At 44.4% G+C, this 20,083-nt stretch overlaps 1 protein-coding gene across 3 annotated transcripts in view; it reads left to right on the top strand.

The window, feature by feature from the left end:
* Nucleotides 1–20,083, top strand: part of SLC14A1 (solute carrier family 14 member 1 (Kidd blood group)) — a 529,357-nt gene that overhangs the window by 472,686 nt on the left and 36,588 nt on the right. Inside the window, exon 1 of one of the 3 annotated variants that reach the window (XM_040421154.1) lies at nt 15,660–15,902. The exons of 1 other annotated variant lie outside the window; for it this stretch is intronic. The gene's annotated coding sequence lies outside the window, so the exon portion shown is untranslated. Of the gene's footprint in view, nt 1–15,659; nt 15,903–17,443; nt 17,480–20,083 lie in introns of those variants that run through there. One more of the 3 variants, XM_040421153.1, reaches the window with a different exon arrangement.

Genomic DNA, 20,083 nt, shown 5'->3' with positions numbered 1-20,083 from the left:
AGGGAGGCCAATCGTCTTGAGGAGGGGCTCTCTACTTTGTAACATATCCATCTTCTTGGATAGGATGTTGAGACAATATGCGATATCTGCTCAATCTTACATTCAAGACACCTCAGATTTTCTTAACAAATTAACGGATGTCACATTACCCCCTGGTGCTATTTTAGCATCTCTTGACATAACTAGCCTCTATACCTCAATTAGACATGATTTTGGATTGGAGGTAGTGACTAGGGCCCTGACTAATTCCACTCTTTCAGCGAGGTGCCAGGATTTTATTTTACAGCTATTACATTTGGTCTTGACATGTAACTACTTTCTTTTTGGTGATTATTTTTATCTCCAGAGGAAGGGGACCGCCATGTGGTCCAATGTGGCCCCCACTTACGCAAACATGGCGGTCTCCTTCCTTGAGAAGACACACATCTATGTATCGCCCCACTTCCGCCATGTGCTGAGGTGGTGGCGATACATAGATGACATTTTTTGGATCTGGACTGGATCTGAGGATCAACTCTTTGAATATTTTCATTTCCTTAACACCATTGACATGGATATTAAATTTACCTTAGAACACTCTAGTGAACAGATACATTTCCTTGACACCCTCATTACGGTGACAGAACAGTCACTTTCTACTACACTGTATCGCAAACCAACAGATCGGAATATTTTATTGAGTTTCAATAGTGCACACCCAAGAGCAATGATCAAATCATTGCCCCTAAGCCAATTTTTACGAGCGAAAAGCATTGTGAGTAATGATGAGGAACTAAGGGGTACACTTGATCACATGTCACAGACATTTAAGGATAGAGGCTTTCCTTCAGCATTACTAGATTAACATCTAGACATTATACAGCATAAGCCACGTACTGAGTTGTTGAAAAAGAAGAGAGTGACTAGAAAACACAATAATAGGATCCCATTGGTTACTGTCTATACTGAGGACAGCATGCGGATTCGACAGATTGTCTCACGACATTGGTCTATCTTGAGAAGTGGACATGAGGGGATTGAAGAATTCAAACTTCCTCCCCTCATGTCATATAAACGAGCACGAAATCTTAAGGACAAATTGATACATACAGATATTGGTCCACAACGGGTATCTGGTCAAACATTTTTACGCTGTCGAAAATTGGGAGGTTTTCCCTGTTTGAACTGCGTAAACTGTCGATACATGCATAGTTTTTTTCTTCATCCTACTACACATAAAAAGTACCATATTAAACATTTTTTGACATGTGAATCGACATATGTAGTGTATATACTATGGTGCCCATGCCAATTGCTATATGTTGGTGAGACGTCGCTGGATTTTAAATCCAGAATCAACCAACATAGATATACGATCCGAAAAAAACGCATGGATCTCCCAGTCTCCAAACACTTCACGGACCTTGGACACCAGGAAAGGGATCTGAAGTGTATGTTAATAGACCACGTCCCCACTCCTAGGAGAGGTGGAAATAGACAATTACTTTTAAAAAGATGTGAGATCCAATGGATCTCCAAACTGAACACATTAAAACCTCAGGGACTTAATGTAGACTATAAACCATGGATATTATCCTGAGTGAGTTATTTTGGATTTTGCTAGTTCTTTGTTCTTGGGTGCATGTACTAGTGCCCCCTGTTTAATTACAGGGGTTCTTAACATTTATTCTTATTCCTATTTCTATTCTTTTGCAGTTAAGGGATGAGGAGTCCTGAGTGTGAAGGGTGAGCGGTGGAATGTGGCACGACGGATATGAGAAGGCGTTGAAACAAGAATATAACAATTTAATACTCGCAGGAGCAAGGGTATCCCTTGCTTTTGCTGCTTACTATGTTTATTTTTATTTCATGTATGCACCTTCTTATACATTTTCACTTGGTTGCCAGTGGACTATAACATTAGCCTCTTTGGCTAGACGTCATTCACTAGGGGGTTTGGCCCTCTTGTCTGCATGGTGGCCCCCGCCGGTTGCGCGGCATGATGATAGTCTTTTGACTTATGTGGCCACTACGTTGCCGGGGTTTGCTCTGTGACATCGGTGACCGACTCTGAGATGATAGGTGGATGACATAATTACTTTCACTGTATAGACTAGGGTTAACATCCCCGTAATCTAGAGGATGATACCCTCCTCTGATCAGGTTGACATCCAGGGATGGCGGTCTCCTGACAGGGATGGCGCTCGGACCTGTGATCGTGTGTAACCAGCACATGATATACCGGTCTGACTCCTCGTATGACTAGGGGAATTGCTAATTAGATGGATACTATACATACCTTCTCTGCTACAAATAGCTGATATTGTACTGATCATAAACTAGCCAGAGTTACCTTACAGTGATACTTACAACTGTGAAAAAGCTCTGATATAGAGCCATATGTTTGGTGTACGATGGCATCATTGCCACGTATACTCATGATATGTCATGACACCTTTTTCACTTTTCATGCTTAGAGTGGTTACCAATGCATGGTGCTGCCTACGCGGCTGGATGGTCGCACATGATGCTGTGCGCCTGGTAGATTGGGGCCAGGGTGCACTCTCGGACGGGCTCCCCCACATGGTGATGCATGCGCTCCATATGCCTTTGGAACGCATGACATATTTAGTTCACTGGCGTGAAGGCCTACGTAGACGTGTGCGCTCCACGTTGGAACGCATGACGTCTGACCTCACAGACGCTTGCATGATGAACATAGTAACTATAGTAGTAGGTCCGATCACGTGACCTGAATGTTTCAAAAGGTCCTGCGACATGCGCAGTTGATTGACCGGCACGCCGAAATCCATGTGGACCTCTTCCTACGCCCGCTCTAGGACTTTCCTCATCTCGTTTGTTTTTAAGGTACACCTGCACTATATATACAATTATGAAGTCATCCACAGATGTGCAAAATTACAATTATGATGACCATACACTGATTTATGCATTTATGATTGTTTTATTGGGCAAGGATACCGAAAGCATATTTGTTGTATTTTATGCCTATATCACATTCACGGTATACACTGGTATTTGATGTACTTTGAAGATTATGTTATGATATCCCTTTGATTGTTACAATTAGCACTTTGATTGATTAATGATGTGAAGCTGTATAAATATGCACAGTGCACTAGTATGTTTGTCACTGCTTGAGAAAGATCCCAGGGGGTGGATCGAAACGTTTCTGGTCTGGTGAATAAAGTCTGATTTTATTTTACGCCTTGGAAGTGTCGTGGAATTTTTCCTGCTAACTACTTGAAGGGGGATTGCCTTCACAGCCGCTGGCACTCCGTTTATACTGTATATACAGCTGTGCTGCTCAAATTCTTTATATTTTCTTGTAGTATTATAGTAGTTATATTCTTGCACATAGCAGGCAGTATTATAGTATTTATATTCTTGTACAGAAGAGCAGTATTATAGTAGTTATATTTGTGTACATAGGAGGCAGTATTATAGTAGTTATATTCGTGTACATAGGAGGCAGTATTATAGTAGTTATATTATTGTACATAGGAGCAGTATTATAGTAGTTATATTTTTGTACATAGGGGCAGTATTATAGTAGTTATATTCTTGTCCATAGGAGAGGATAGACGTGTGCTGCTGAGCTCCCTGCAGGGAGGGGGCATGGCTTCTGACCCAGGTGGAGGGGAGGGGAGCTGGGCTGATGATCCTAGGTAAGCCCAGAGCTTGGAGTGTGGCCTGCAGCATGGAGATGGTGGAAGCGATAATCTGGAAATGGTGGCTAGTGAGTCAACTGAAACTTGTAGTGCTTCTCGATTGAGTACAACTGTGACAAAGAAAAGTTTATTTAAACTGGAAAGGCACATTTCTAAGTTAAGAGATGAGATTAAGACAGAGACTGATCCCAAGAAAAAGCTTAAGTATGAATGCCTGGATGACTGCACACGTGAACTTGATATATTAGAACATAAACTAGATAAAGGTAAAAACACAATACCTAAAGTGGAAAGCTGGGCAATGGGGAAAAAGAGGGAGGCCAGAGCCCAGAATGTGAAGATAAAAGAAATTATTGAAATAAAAAGTAAAAATTATGGCGATGTGTACAATATGGTGAAGCAAAGAACCCCTCAGAGATGTGTGGGTCCAGCGCCTGGAGGGTCACTGCTTTCAGGGTCACTATGTATGGGGTCTGAGCAGTCAGTCTCTGAAAATGCTGGGAATACTATGGAGAAAAGTGAGTCATCCAACAAGAGGTTAATTGCAGTGGACTCAGCTTGTAACTCTGGTGAAGTGAATGCGAGCCGCAATCCTGTGTGTGAGCTTGAAAGTGCTTCATGTTCGGACATAGTGAATGAGACCCCGCTCAGTGCTGTGGATGAGACCCCGCTCAGTGCTGTGATTGAGACCCCACTCAGCGCTGTGATTGAGACCCCACTCAGCGCTGTGATTGAGACCCCACTCAGTGCTGTGGATGAGACCCCGCTCAGTGCTGTGATTGAGACCCCGCTCAGCACTATGATTGAGACCGCGCTCAGTGCTGTGATTGAGACCCCACTCAGTGTTGTGGGTGAGACCCTGCTCAGTGCTGTGGATGAAAGTCAGCTCTCAGAGGAGACAACTACACAGACTGGAGCAGACATGGAGGTCAGTATACAGGACCCTCAGTCGCTCACAGTGTCAGCTGCACAGCAGTCTGGAGCATACACAGGTGGATCTGCAGGACAAGCTAGAGTCAGTAAACCTGTAGAGGGGTGGCCCAGCACTGATCCTCCTGAAGACCGTCCACAATTCTGGAGACTGTTCTCTAATGTTACAAGCCCGGCTAACCCTCCGCCTCAGAGGAGGAACGCTGTCAGGATTAAGTATACGGGTCCAGAAGAAAACCTCCCCTCCAGACTGTACATAGGGAAGGTTTTTCTGAAGGACTTCAGTATGATCTGGACTTATTCTGGAATATATACAATGACATGAAAGAACAGTCAATCTGGGAGCATCTGGGGTGATCCAGCTGTCCAAGCCTCAGGTAGTGAGGGCCACTGTAGTGTACGGGGACTGTAATGCCCGTCACTACAAAAGTGTCACTTGGTGTGCTGTCGTCCCTCCTTAATTATGGGGAAGTTGGTATATGTCATCTTTATAAATTGTCATGTAATGTAATGTAATGCTATGTATTTCCCTGTTACTGTGAAACTTGCATGTACAGGCCTGCTAGGGGTGTCATTCCAGCTCTTAGTCACTAGAGGGAGCTAGGGAGCCCTAGTTTATATAAGGCCCAGACAGGGAAAGGAAGGGCAGTTGAGTCTAAAGTTGAGTCTAGAGTTGTGGTTGGAGACTAGACCATGTCAGAGACAAGTCCAGGCCTGAAGCCTGCGGTCCAGGAGAGGGTTTTGCAGTCCCTGTACCCGGGTTCCAGATTCAAGGAGAAGGTTCCCCCCCTGAATTTCCATATGCCGAAACAGGAATACCTCAGTTAAAGAGCCTGAGGAAGCTGAGAGGGAGACAGAGGCAAAGCGCAGAAAAGCAAGAGGTACTCAAGATAACAGAGGAGGTACTTTATAAAGAGAGAACCAAGGATATACGCCAGAGTTAAGGTATTGGGCCTTGGAGAAGATTTTCTATGTCCCAGGATCAGTCAGGAATAGAGTGCAAGCTCCTGTACTGCAAGTCCTGTGTTTCACACTCTGAAGTCACCTTGCTTAATCTGTATTGCCTGCATCGACCGTATTGAAAAATCAACTGTATGCAAAGGAACTGTGCTTCCGTTAATGTCTCTATATGGAAACTACTAAAGTTGGAGTTTTGTTTTAACATCACGTGGTTCCTCAGTTATTCCTGCTATCAGCAAACGGCGTGCCACCGTTTAATTGGCACTGGCGTCACAAACATTTTCCTACCATCACCTGCCTATGCAGAGAGTCAGCCGTCTCAGGTTAGTGTCTATTGCACTACAACACCCAGGAACACATTTCTAAACACAACTTGAGTACGCTGCACCTCTCTTTTGGCGTCACGAACAGGATACGCACGCTTTCTAGTGCAAGAAGTGTGAACTTTGTGCCTTATACAGTTGCCCTGTGACCAAAGTGACAAATTGCCTGTTTATTTAAAGTGGACTTTGTGAACTGAAAATCATACCAAAAGTGTTCCTAAAACCTCTAAAAAGCGCTGTGCAGTGTTGCGCTACCAAGAGGAAGGAAGTCGCCACGTCGGAGTGTGGTTTTGTGGACTTTTCGTCATCCTGCTTGCTGTCAGTGAATAGACAGCGTTTCTTGCTAAAGATGGCCGCTGAGGCTACTGAAATAACTGCTGCGTCATCTTCATCCCGAAAAGGCGGGAAAAATTGGCGCCTTTCTGAGGAAGTAGCGGGAAGGAGTTCAAGGTCAGGCGCCACTGCTTATCTGGACATTTGCATGTCTGCCAGCATGGACACCGCCTTCCATATACTGGAATACCTGGGGGGCGGCCTCCCAGTGCAATGGGAGGAGCTGGCTGATTTAATTGACGGGACCCTATCGCTCTCCGGAGAAGGATCGAGCATGTTGGAAAGTGAACAGAGCGTTGCTGCAGCGTCCGCGCCTGAGATCCCAAAAATGTATGATATTGGTGTAGAGCCAGAGGAGGCTCCACCGGCCTACTCTCCGGGACCGGAGAAACCCGCCTGCCCGCCACGGGAGAAAGAACCAGAGCCCTGCTATGGCTCTTGGAGAAACTTCTTTCAACCCTCTTTCAAGTGGTCGTCACTTATGGCAGAGATCCGGGAGGCCGCTATAAAGCGGAATACAAAGACCAAGATCTATTATGAAGAGTTGACCAAGACAATCCATGAAAGACACACCAACACCCAACCCCGCCTGGAAAGGAGAAAGGGGTTGGTGGTGTTCTTTGACAAAGCCCGTGGCTACGGGTTCATACAAGATTACCTGACTGGCAGAGACTTATATGTTAATAGAAGGTCTGTCAAGAGAGACTACCTCCCTTCCTATCAGCACAGCCTCCGCGAGGGAGAGGAAGTGGAGTTCACCCCTGCCGAGAGCCTGAGAGGCCCTTATGCCACTGCCGTGACCCGTCCCAAGCGAGTACCTGAGGGCTGGGAGGCAGAAGAAGAAGACTACTCTGGCTGCGAGCGGGAACCGGAACGCTCTCCAGAGCCGGCCCATCACGCCTTCCAGGAGCGGAGCTCCTTCATTGGGCCTAACGTCTTCTGGCAGCCAACCGTGTTGGAAAAATGGGTGAGCCCTTACCCTTCCCCCGAGCTGCCTCGTCGGGAGAAGACCATGCAAGAGATGGAAAATCTAAAGGGACTTTGAAATACCTTTGAGAACATCCGGAGGGGTCGGAGACCCGATGCATCACCAGAACCTGCAGAGGCCGAGTCCGCGCCATCGGTGACTGTACCTGCGCCGGCGGCGCCAGCAGATGACCGCGACTCTGACACGGAGAGCATCGGTGAGCAGATTGTCCGGCTGGAGGAGAAGTTGCGGGAGCTGCGCAAGATCGCGACCGCCAGGATCCAGACGCCGCCGAAGAAGGACGAGGTAAGGGTGCCTGTCACCACCCGTAGAGTACCTTCTGCTGCCACCGCTCCGCCAGTGCCCCAAAGAAGACCCCCTGTTGCTGTGAATTGCTGCACAGAGCCCACCGGACCGCTTGCGGCGGCGGTATCCACTCCACTTCATCCCACAATTATCATGCCGGGACCGGTACGGTCCACCCAAAGGTTTACCCCTAGGCCCATGGGGCCAATACCTATTAGGGGTCCCTTCACGTTGCAGCTTCCCCCTAACACTGTTATGTGGGCACATCCTCCTGTAGAGGACTACTACAGGCCGTACTTGCCAGCAGAGCCGGGTAATGATGACATACCCCTGTGAATCAGCCTGCTAGGCCTTTGATTTATTTCACCAACGAAAAATGCTGTTAACCCTTCCAGGACAGGAGTCCTATGTTCCCTGGTCGTTTGTTGCTGCTGCCAGTTTATCCACGGCTCAGTGGTGGGTGTTGACCACTGAAGTATTAAAGTCAACAAAGCCAAGTTTGTTTCCAGGACCTCCTGCCTGCTTTTGCTATCCCACGCCAAGTTGTGCCTGTTCCTGAGTTGCACCTTTTACCCTTAACCCCCTTTTCAGGTTGATCAGGGGTATTACAGCACTTGTCTTTGCTGTCATTTTATTGTGCAACTTGATACTAAGGAACCGTGCCCGGAGACAGACTCAAAAGAACCTGAGCCTCTGAGATTTTTGCTCTTTTAAAAGGAAATGTGCCCAGAGATGGACTCCACCGCACGAGAGCCTCTGTGATTTATTAGGAAAATAACCTGGGTACGGACTCATGTTTGTTCTTTGAGCCTCCAAGAACTTTTATACTGTTTTATCTATTTTGCTGTTCTATTATGGACTTATTCATTGTCATGGACTATCCTGGTTATAATGTTACGCTGTGCCAGGTCAGCGCCCCAGTTCCATTCACTATCCTGAGGAGAAGAGAACGACGCCCCTTGTCACCACCCTTCACCTTTGCCAATTGGACCTGATATGAATGTAAATGCAGATGAATTACATGTATGTATGCCTGCATGTCTCTTTTTTCTGTTTCAGGTAGAGATTCCAGTTGGGCGAGCCCTGATGGAGTACGAGGTCGTACTCAACTTAAAGCAGTGGGGTATGTAGTGTACGGGGACTGTAATGCCCGTCACTACAAAAGTGTCACTTGGTGTGCTGTCGTCCCTCCTTAATTATGGGGAAGTTGGTATATGTCATCTTTATAAATTGTCATGTAATGTAATGCTATCTATTTCCCTGTTACTGTGAAACTTGCATGTACAGGCCTGCTAGGGGTGTCATTCCAGCTCTTAGTCACTAGAGGGAGCTAGGGAGCCCTAGTTTATATAAGGCCCAGACAGGGAAAGGAAGGGCAGTTGAGTCTAAAGTTGAGTCTAAAGTTGAGTCTAGAGTTGTGGTTGGAGACTAGACCATGTCAGAGACAAGTCCAGGCCTGAAGCCTGCGGTCCAGGAGAGGGTTTTGCAGTCCCTGTAACCGGGTTCCAGATTCAAGGAGAAGGTTCCCCCCCTGAATTTCCATATGCCGAAACAGGAATACCTCAGTTAAAGAGCCTGAGGAAGCTGAGAGGGAGACAGAGGCAAAGCGCAGAAAAGCAAGAGGTACTCAAGATAACAGAGGAGGTACTTTATAAAGAGAGAACCAAGGATATACGCCAGAGTTAAGGTATTGGGCCTTGGAGAAGATTTTCTATGTCCCAGGATCAGTCAGGAATAGAGTGCAAGCTCCTGTACTGCAAGTCCTGTGTTTCACACTCTGAAGTCACCTTGCTTAATCTGTATTGCCTGCATCGACCGTATTGAAAAATCAACTGTATGCAAAGGAACTGTGCTTCCGTTAATGTCTCTATATGGAAACTACTAAAGTTGGAGTTTTGTTTTAACATCACGTGGTTCCTCAGTTATTCCTGCTATCAGCAAACGGCGTGCCACCGTTTAATTGGCACTGGCGTCACGAACATTTTCCTACCATCACCTGCCTATGCAGAGAGTCAGCCGTCTCAGGTTAGTGTCTATTGCACTACAATACCCAGGAACACATTTCTAAACACAACTTGAGTACGCTGCACCACCACCATCTTGTTCCAGTCTGAGGTGGTGGCGCTGGCAGATCTGGAGCATTGGCTGAGCAGACAGTGTCTGTTGAAGAGTCATCCAGGAAAAATCTATGATGAGGAAGACATCTGGAATTGCGGATACACCTTGAGGATACAACTAGAGCAGAACAATGGTGTGACCAGACATCTGCCGCACTCCTTCTACCTGGGCTCAGAGAGAGGGATATGCTACTACCCCAGTCAGCCGCGGCTATGTCACAGATGTGGGGGCAGGCACCTCGCCATCAACTGCTCCCATATTAAGTGCTCATTTTGTGGACAGTTTGGACATTCAAAGGACGACTGTACAGGTCCGGTCATCTGTAACCTGTGTTTAGGATCTGGTCATATGCTCCGGGACTGTCCGCATGCAGATCATAATAAAGGCAGTGATGAGATCTTCTCAGAGGCCATGGAGGAAGGTCAGGAAGATGTCACTGCAAGAGCAGATACAGCCCCAGAAACTGGCAATTCTCATACTGAAGCAATGCAAAGTACTAGTGACCCTGCTGTAGAGAGTGAAGGCCCTCCTGATGTACTACAAGTACCAGCAGAGTTAGAGACTGATAGCCCAACTACTCCATTACAAGTACCAACATCTGCTGAATCACAAGTACCAGCCATTGAAAAGGCTCCGAAATCCAGAAATCCTGCTGTGGAAACTAAAGTACTATCTGTAGCACTACAAGTACCCCCCACTGAAGATAATTCTCATATGCAGAGTAAAGTGACCAGTAAACCAGTTGCCAAACCACCTAAAGAACTGCCCTCTACGTCTACAAAGCCTGATGGTCCAGCTGCAGGGCTCAGGAAGCTCAGGAGGTCCTCTGTGGATGAAGAGGGGTTCCAGACTGTAAAAAGAAAGAACAGTACTACAGCAAAGAAAACCCCGGATCCGCCAGTGCTGGCCATAACCTCCGAGCAGTATGGTGCGCTAGGGGAAGAAGAGTCAGAAGAAAAGGTATAAATGGAGTATGTTTTTTCACATAACCCTGATGGTGACCCTCTGGAAGATGAACCTGACCCTCCAGTGTCCACCAAAAGATGGGGCAATACAGGTCACAGCAGTGGAAGGAGAAAAAAAAGAAAACTAAGTGACCTGGATGAGGCTGAGGATCAGCTCTATAAACCTGAACAGTGTGATGACTAAGAACAGGCGGCAGGTGATTTACCAGCGTCTGTCTCAGGAGAGATCTGACATCTTCTTCTTACAGGAGACTTATTTGAAGAGCAATGCTCAGTGTTTGTAGCCAAGAGAAACTGGAGACATGGAGCATCTTTCTGGTCCTTCGGGCTGGAGAGAAATGACGGTGTGGCGATTCTCTTTAATAAGATAGAAGTTGAGGTGGAGAGAGCCCTGGAGATCTGGCCGGGCCGCTGCCTGATGCTAGACTTTATACTGGACACTGTGTATTATAGAGCCATTAATATCTATGCTCCTCAGACTAGAAAGGAGAGGAGGGAATTATTTCAGCAGATAAAGCCATATTGTTTTACATCCAGGGTGTTTATAATGTGCAGGGATTTTAATAGTGTCTCCTGTAATGTGGACCGTTCCAATAGTCATAAGCAACTGAGATATGATGAGAACTTCTTAACAATATAGTCCAGCAGGCTCATTTAGTGGATCCCTATGGTTTGCATAGCTCCAATAGAGCCTACACTTACCATAAGGCCGGTAACGCCAGTAGAATAGACTGGGTGTACAGGGAGTGCAGAATTATTAGGCAAGTTGTATTTTTGAGGATTAATTTTATTATTGAACAACAACCATGTTCTCAATGAACCCAAAAAACTCATTAATATCAAAGCTGAATATTTTTGGAAGTAGTTTTTAGTTTGTTTTTAGTTTTAGCTATTTTAGGGGGATATCTGTGTGTGCAAGTGACTATTACTGTGCATAATTATTAGGCAACTTAACAAAAAACAAATATATACCCATTTCAATTATTTATTTTTACCAGTGAAACCAATATAACATCTCAACATTCACAAATATACATTTCTGACATTCAAAAACAAAAGAAAAACAAATCAGTGACCAATATAGCCACCTTTCTTTGCAAGGACACTCAAAAGCCTGCCATCCATGGATTCTGTCAGTGTTTTGATCTGTTCACCATCAACATTGCGTGCAGCAGCAACCACAGCCTCCCAGACACTGTTCAGAGAGGTGTACTGTTTTCCCTCCTTGTAAATCTCACATTTGATGATGGACCACAGGTTCTCAATGGGGTTCAGATCAGGTGAACAAGGAGGCCATGTCATTAGATTTTCTTCTTTTATACCCTTTCTTGCCAGCCACGCTGTGGAGTACTTGGACGCGTGTGATGGAGCATTGTCCTGCATGAAAATCATGTTTTTCTTGAAGGATGTAGACTTCTTCCTGTACCACTGCTTGAAGAAGGTGTCTTCCAGAAACTGGCAGTAGGACTGGGAGTTGAGCTTGACTCCATCCTCAACCCGAAAAGGCCCCACAAGCTCATCTTTGATGATACCAGCCCAAACCAGTACTCCACCTCCACCTTGCTGGCGTCTGAGTCGGACTGGAGCTCTCTGCCCTTTACCAATCCAGCCACGGGCCCATCCATCTGGCCCATCAAGACTCACTCTCATTTCATCAGTCCATAAAACCTTAGAAAAATCAGTCTTGAGATATTTCTTGGCCCAGTCTTGACGTTTCAGCTTGTGTGTCTTGTTCAGTGGTGGTCGTCTTTCAGCCTTTCTTACCTTGGCCATGTCTGTGAGTATTGCACACCTTGTGCTTTTGGGCACTCCAGTGATGTTGCAGCTCTGAAATATGGCCAAACTGGTGGCAAGTGGCATCTTGGCAGCTGCACGCTTGACTTTTCTCAGTTCATGGGCAGTTATTTTGCGTCTTGGTTTTTCCACACGCTTCTTGCGACCCTGTTGACTATTTTTAATGAAACGCTTGATTGTTCGATGATCACGCTTCAGAAGCTTTGCAATTTTAAGAGTGCTGCATCCCTCTGCAAGATATCTCACTATTTTTGACTTTTCTGAGCCTGTCAAGTCCTTCTTTTGACCCATTTTGCCAAAGGAAAGGAAGTTGCCTAATAATTATGCACACCTAATAAAGGGTGTTGATGTCATTAGACCACACCCCTTCTCATTACAGAGATGCACATCACCTAATATGCTTAATTGGTAGTAGGCTTTCGAGCCTATACAGCTTGGAGTAAGACAACATGCATAAAGAGGATGATGTGGTCAAAATACTCATTTGCCTAATAATTCTGCACGCAGTGTATATAAAACGTGAAGTGAGGAGCTCTGACTACAGGACGAGTCCCATAGAGTTCTCTGACCATTGTATGGTGAGTGTCACTTTGGATCTGGCCGGGGCCGTGGTCTGTGGTAGGGGCTACTGGAAGGTGAATGGCTCAGTGCTGCAAGATCCAAAGTTCAGAGATGCCTTTACCACCTTCTATAATGATCGGAGGACCACCCAGGGTATGTGTGATGACACAGCGGAGTGGTGGGAGTGTATGAAGGGTGATATCAAGCAGTTTCTGATACGTGCTGTGAGGAGGCATAGTAATGTGGAGTATATAGGGTATTCTGCACTGAGGCTACAGCTGAGCAGGTTATATAGTAAGATCAATAGTGGTAAGAAGATAGATGGTAAGTATGTCAGCCAGATAAAGCAGGAGATGCGAGAGCTGCAGTATGACCGCCTCAAGTCTCTCAAAGCAGAGGGACAGTTTGATAATTGGGGGGTTCACAACCCAGACCCCTATATTGCCTGTAAAAACAGGGTTAGTAAGAAGCTTATGACCAGCCTGTTAGATGAGGAGGGGACAGAGCAGTCATATCAGAGTAAACTTCACAATATTATTGGAGATTATTACAAAAATCTGTTTAAAGGCTGTCAGATAAGTGGTGACAGCATAAGAACTTACCTGAAAGGCGTCATACTCCCCAAACTAGATCAGGCACAAGCAGATGGCTTGGCCGAGCCCATAACTGAGGAGGAGGTGAAGAGGAGCATTGACTCCTTAAAAACCAAGAAGAGCCCGGGCCTGGATGGTCTGACCAGTGAATTCTATAAGGAGTTCAGAGATATATTAGCCCCAGATGATGATAATGATTGCCTCTCTGCCTTTCTATTATTACGCTCCAGAAATCCATCCAGGCCCCTCTTGAATTCCTTTATTGTACTCACCATCACCACCTCCTCAGGCAGAGAGTTCCATAGTCTCACTGCTCTTACCATAAAGAATCCTCTTCTATGTTTGTGTACAAACCTTCTTTCCTCCAGACGCAGAGGATGTCCCCTCGTCACAGTCACAGTCCAGGGGATAAATAGATGATGGGAGAGATCTCTGTACTGACCCCTGATATATTTATACATAGTAATTAGATCTCCTTTCAGTCGTCTTTTTTCTAAAGTGAATAACCCTAATTTTGATAATCTTTCAGGGTACTGTAGTTACCCCATTCCAGTTATTACTTTAGTTGCCCTCCTCTGGACCCTCTCCAGCTCTGCTATGTCTGCCTTGTTCACAGGAGCCCAGAACTGTACACAGTACTCCATGTGTGGTCTGACTAGCAATTTGTAAAGTGGTAGGACTATGTTCTTATCACGGGCATCTATGCCCCTTCTGATGTAACCCATTATCTTATTGGCCTTGGCAGCAGCTGTCTGACACTGGTTTTTGCAGCTTAGTTTGCTGTTTATTAAAATTCCTAGATCCTTTTCCATGTCAGTGTTATCCAGTGTTTTACCATTTAGTATGTACGGGTGACTTGCATTATTCCTTCCCATGTGTATAACTTTACGTTTGTTAGTATTAAACCTCATCTGCCACTTATCTGCCCAAGCCTCCAATCTATCCAGATCCCTCTGTAGTAGTTATATTCTTGTACATAGGAAGCAGTATTATAGTAGTTATAGTCTTGTACATAGGAGCAGTATTATAGTAGTTATATTCTTGTATATAGGAGGCAGTATTATAGTAGTTATATTCTTGTACATAGGAGCCGTATTATAGTAGTTATATTCTTGTACATAGGAAGCAGTATTATAGTAGTTATAGTCTTGTACATAGGAGCAGTATTATAGTAGTTATAGTCTTGTACATAGGAGCAGTATTATAGTAGTTATATTCTTGTACATAGGAGGCAGTATTATAGTAGTTATATTCTTGTACATAGGAGGCAGTATTATAGTAGTTATATTCTTGTACATAGGGGGCAGTATTATAGTAGTTATATTCTTGTACATAGGAGGCAGTATTATAGTAGTTATATTCTTGTACATAGGAGCAGCATTATAGTAGTTATATTCTTGTACATAGGAGCAGCATTATAGTAGTTATATTCTTGTACATAGGAGCAGTATTATAACAGTTATATTCTTGACTGTAGGGAGCTGTGGCAGCCATAATTAGCACAGCTGTCAAATTTTTATTAGCTTACCCAGAGTTTTGCACCGTTATTGACAGAACATGATGAGAAGTCCTCATACCGTACTCCTCTTCGCAAGTCTTTCTCAGCAGGGGGCAACATTGAGTGCATGAAAAGCCCATCAGGATAAAAAGCATTAGTGTTAATCTGTTTTTCATTCTGAGGTATAATGGAAGGTACAGTCTAACTTCATAACATGATTTAGAATATATATATATATATTTTTTTTACATCTCTTCCCTGAGTGCTCCTTCTGTACCCTTCTTGCCATTGCAACTGTTTATGACCCTCTAAAACTAGAATGAGAAAAATGTTAACGATCACAGAAGAGATACTGGTTTTTATCATAAACTAGGATCTACCTTTACAGAATCTTACATATTGCATGCAGTTAATACCACCTCCCCTCCATACACTCCCCAAAAATAGTCACTTTTTGGATGATTCTACGGTGACAGCCTGAGGCAGTTGTTGTAAAGTCTTTCGGGACAAATTACAAATTCTTTGCAGTGCTCTCCATCCCCACCTCTCCCGGACAAAACAATGCATTGTTGGGGATTTGGTGAGAAAAGTCTGGCATGTGACCTGGCTCCACCGAACATCATGTTACAGGAGCAGCTAAACTTGGCAGCAAGGTGAAATTCTCCATCGCTACGTCCGGCATGAGAAGAATCTAAAAAAAGATTTCTCTGGTTGTCCTTTAAGTGAAAAAAGTGAATATTTGTACTTATGTGCTGTTATTCCTAGGGCTTCCTGCCTACTGGTTGTTGGCTGGGAGCCACGGAGCTTATCAACAGGACAATACCTCTGAAAGTTTTGGAAAGTTACTGGAGCTTTGGTCAATTTTCTCTTCAATGGGGGACAGGTAGGAGGCAAGTTTTGTCATCCAATCTTTAGTCCATGTATTTTTCATTGTAAATAGTAAAGTAACCAATAGGTAATAATCAATAATTGGTAATGTGCTGCATTTTGCAATATGAGCGGAGGTAGGACTACTACTACCAGCATTTATTGCCAGTCTGTAAGTTAAAAGCCTGGCTGAGTAATATACTATATTACATCACAGGCATTTCTATTATATAGGATGCCATAATGTAACAGTGTTGGCCTGCTATATACGTCCCTTTTAATGATTGCCGTTTTCATATTCTTACACTAGGTGGTGGGGGGTCCCATCTTATTTTGCTATGGGGTCCTATGAATTATAGTGACGCCCCTGCTTTGTATTCTGCGCTACATTAGTGCTCTCTGATTTATTACACTTTCATACAGTAAGATACATAATAGTACTAGTTACTATACTTACTTCTGCAATAGGATGCCACAAATGATGCTACTATATACTATTCTCTGCCAAGCAATACACATTTCTATACTGTAGCATATAAAATTATACTGTAAGTACTCTTGGTATGCTACATTATACTAGGCTAGTTAGTGATTCATGGTGATAGAAAAGGGGTTTATATGATTTACTCTACTAACTTAGATTCTAGTATACGGTACTTTACTATACTGTAAAATACAATACTATGTTAGGGATAGGAAATATTAGGCGACAATCCTCTACTGGTCATGTACTTAGTATATACTATGCTATAATTTGGTATATTAGTCATTCATATGGTATATGCTATATTATACTAATAGTCTCTACACTGTGCTATTCTTTTCACATAGAAAGTATATACTCTATTTGTAGTGGTATATATATATATATATATATATACACTATACTTGTGTCCTAAACAATGGTACATACTATCTTACTGATCTATAAAACATAATATTATATATATATATATACACACACTTCCACTCTTCCATTCTTTTTCACATGTCTATTACATTATACAATCAATCTACCTTTTGCAATATTGGCCTGTATACTATTCTATAGTGTGTGTGTATATATATATATTGTATAGCATATGTATAACGTACAGTAATAGTGTATACGCTATTTGTATCCTAGCAGAAGGGATGCTATATGACACTTTTTGGATATTACTCCATGCCATGCTGTATAGTACTAGTATGGAGTGTAATAGCTGTGATATGATATTGCTCTGTAATAGCTGTCCATATTATAGACTGATGTTATTATTCCTGCTCTGTTATACTACACTGCTTGGTGTAGATACAGCTGGGAAGACGTTCTGTATAGGCGCAGATCCTATGCTGGGCTTTGCCTCTCACATCTGATTATTTCACCTGTCAGACTCTTAGTTAATAATATATTCTTGTTAGAAGACAGGCGAGTTTTTGGCGAGGGTCCAGCCCCTGATGGGAGGTTGGAGCTTCTACCATTTTCACCAGTAGACCCCAGTAAGGGGCGGGACACTGAACTCCAATACTCCAATATAAAAAGAGTCTATGGACTGTAGTAGGAGCTCAGAACTCATGCGAGGTCCAGAGTTCCCAGCTAAGGCACAGCACCAGGTAAGGTTATTATAAGCCAGACTATTATAATGACAGTCATTCCATTTCTAGTGCTGCTTATTTATTATGTTGCTATTATTAAGGACAGTATTCTGTCACCCACTCTCCCCCCCCTTCCTCTCACACACGTTCAACTGGGAAACTACAACTCCCAGCATGCACTAGCACTGGCAGTATAAAATCATGACACAACACTGTAATAGTGATGGATATTATACAATATTATACAAAGTGTGAGGAAGCCAAATGGAAACGTTGGCCTCTTTCCAGGGTGAAGTTTAGATTATAATGTTAAGTAATGCAGCGTTAATCCCAGCACCTGAGGAGAACGCGGCTGATGGCTTATCAGCAGAGTATCACACCGGATTAGATACATCCTCTCGGCCGATTGTACCGCACAAGAGTGGTGAAGGCTTTCTTCACCCGACACTTACCTCCAATGGAAGCATTCCATGTATCCTACTGCATAAGCAACCAGTGGGATAATCCCATTATAATAATAGTATCCCAAGCTGTAGGTTTTTTTAATTGTATTTTTAAAACATTTAATGCCATAGTCAATGCCAGCATCACATATGATAGGCTTAGATACACCAGCTCAGCAGGACATAATCATACATAATAGGCTTAGATACACCAGCTCAGCGGACAGAATCACACAGTATACACTCAGATACACCAGCTCAGCAGGACCTTATCAGACATGATAAACTAGAGACAAAAGCTCAGCAGAACGGAAACACACATGATAGACTTATAGGCTACTTTCACACCTGCGTTTAGGTCGGATCCGTCTGGTATGTGCACAGACGGATCCGCACCTATAATGCAAACGCTTAGATCCGTTCAGAACGGATCCGTTTGCATTACCATGAACAAAAAAAAAAAAAAAAAGATTTCTTTTTTTTTTTTTTTTGTTCATGATAATGCAAACGGATCCGTTTTGACTTTACATTGAAAGTCAATGGGAGACGGATCCGTTTGAAAATTGAGCCATACTGTGTCAACTTCAAACGGATCCGTCCCCATTGACTTAGGCTACTTTCACACTAGCGTTCGGGTGTCCGCTCGTGAGCTCCGTTTGAAGGGGCTCACGAGCGGCCCCGAACGCATCCGTCTGGCCCCAATGCATTCTCAGTGGAGGCGGATCCACTGAGAATGCATCCGCCTGCCAGCGCTCAGCCTCCGCTCCGCTCAGTGAGCGGACACCTGAACGCTGCTTGCAGCGTTCGGGTGTCCGCCTGGCCGTGCGGAGGCGAGCGGATCCGTCCAGACTTACAATGTAAGTCAATGGGGACGGATCCGCTTGAAGATGACACCATATGGCTCAATCTTCAAGCGGATCCGTTCCCCATTGACTTTCAATGTAAAGTCTGGACGGATCCGTTCAGGCTACTTTCACACTTAGAAAATTTTCTAAGTAATAATGCAGACGGATCCGTTCTGAACGGATGCGAACGTCTGCATTATAGGAGCGGATCCGTCTGATGAAACATCAGACGGACCCGCTCCGAACGCTAGTGGGAAAGTAGCCTTACATTGGAAGTCTGGACGGATCCGTTTGCCTCCGCACGGCCAGGCGGACACCTGAACGCTGCAAGCTGCGTTCGGGTGTCTGCCTGCTGAGCGGAGCGGAGGACAAACGCTGCCAGACTGATGCATTCTGAGCGGATCCGCATCCATTCAGAAAGCATTAGGGCTGGACGGATCCGTTCGGGGCCGCTTGTGAGCCCCTTCAAACGGAACTCACAAGCGGACACCCGAACGCTAGTGTGAAAGTAGCCTTAGATACACCAGCTCAGCAGGACAGAATCACACATGATAGGCTCAGATACACCAGCGCAGCAGGACAGAATCACACGTAACAGAGTTTGATAAACAAGCTCAGCAGGACATAAACATACAGGATAGGCTTAGATACAGCAGCGCAGCAGAACGGGAACACACGATAGTAGTTTGATACACCGGCTCAGCAGGACATAATCACATATGATAGGCTCAGATACACCAGAGCAGCAGGACAGAATCATATATGATAAACTTAGATACACCAGCTCAGCAGGACAGAATCATATATGATAAGCTTAGATACACCAGCTCAGCAGGACAGAATCACATATGATAGGCTCAGATACACCAGCTCAGCAGGACAGAATCACATATGATAGCCTTAGATACACCAGCTCAGCAGGACAGAATTATATATGATAGCCTTAGATACACCAGCTCAGCAGGACAGAATCATATATGATAAGCTTAGATACACCAGCTCAGCAGGACATAATCACATATGATAGGCTCAGATACACCAGCTCAGCAGGACAGAATTATATATGATAGGCTCAGATACACCAGCGCAGCAGGACAGAATCATATATGATAAACTTAGATACACCAGCTCAGCAGGACAGAATCATATATGATAAGCTTAGATACACCAGCTCAGCAGGACAGAATCACATATGATAGGCTCAGATACACCAGCTCAGCAGGACAGAATCACATATGATAGCCTTAGATACACCAGCTCAGCAGGACAGAATCATATATGATAAGCTTAGATACACCAGCTCAGCAGGACAGAAACACACATGATAGACTTAG

The sequence above is a fragment of the Bufo bufo genome, chromosome 2 (assembly GCF_905171765.1).
Source record: "Bufo bufo chromosome 2, aBufBuf1.1, whole genome shotgun sequence".
Taxonomy (NCBI): Eukaryota; Metazoa; Chordata; class Amphibia; order Anura; family Bufonidae; genus Bufo; species Bufo bufo.
The sequence above is the reverse complement of the archived record's forward strand: the minus strand, read 5'-3'. Positions and strand labels throughout refer to the sequence as shown.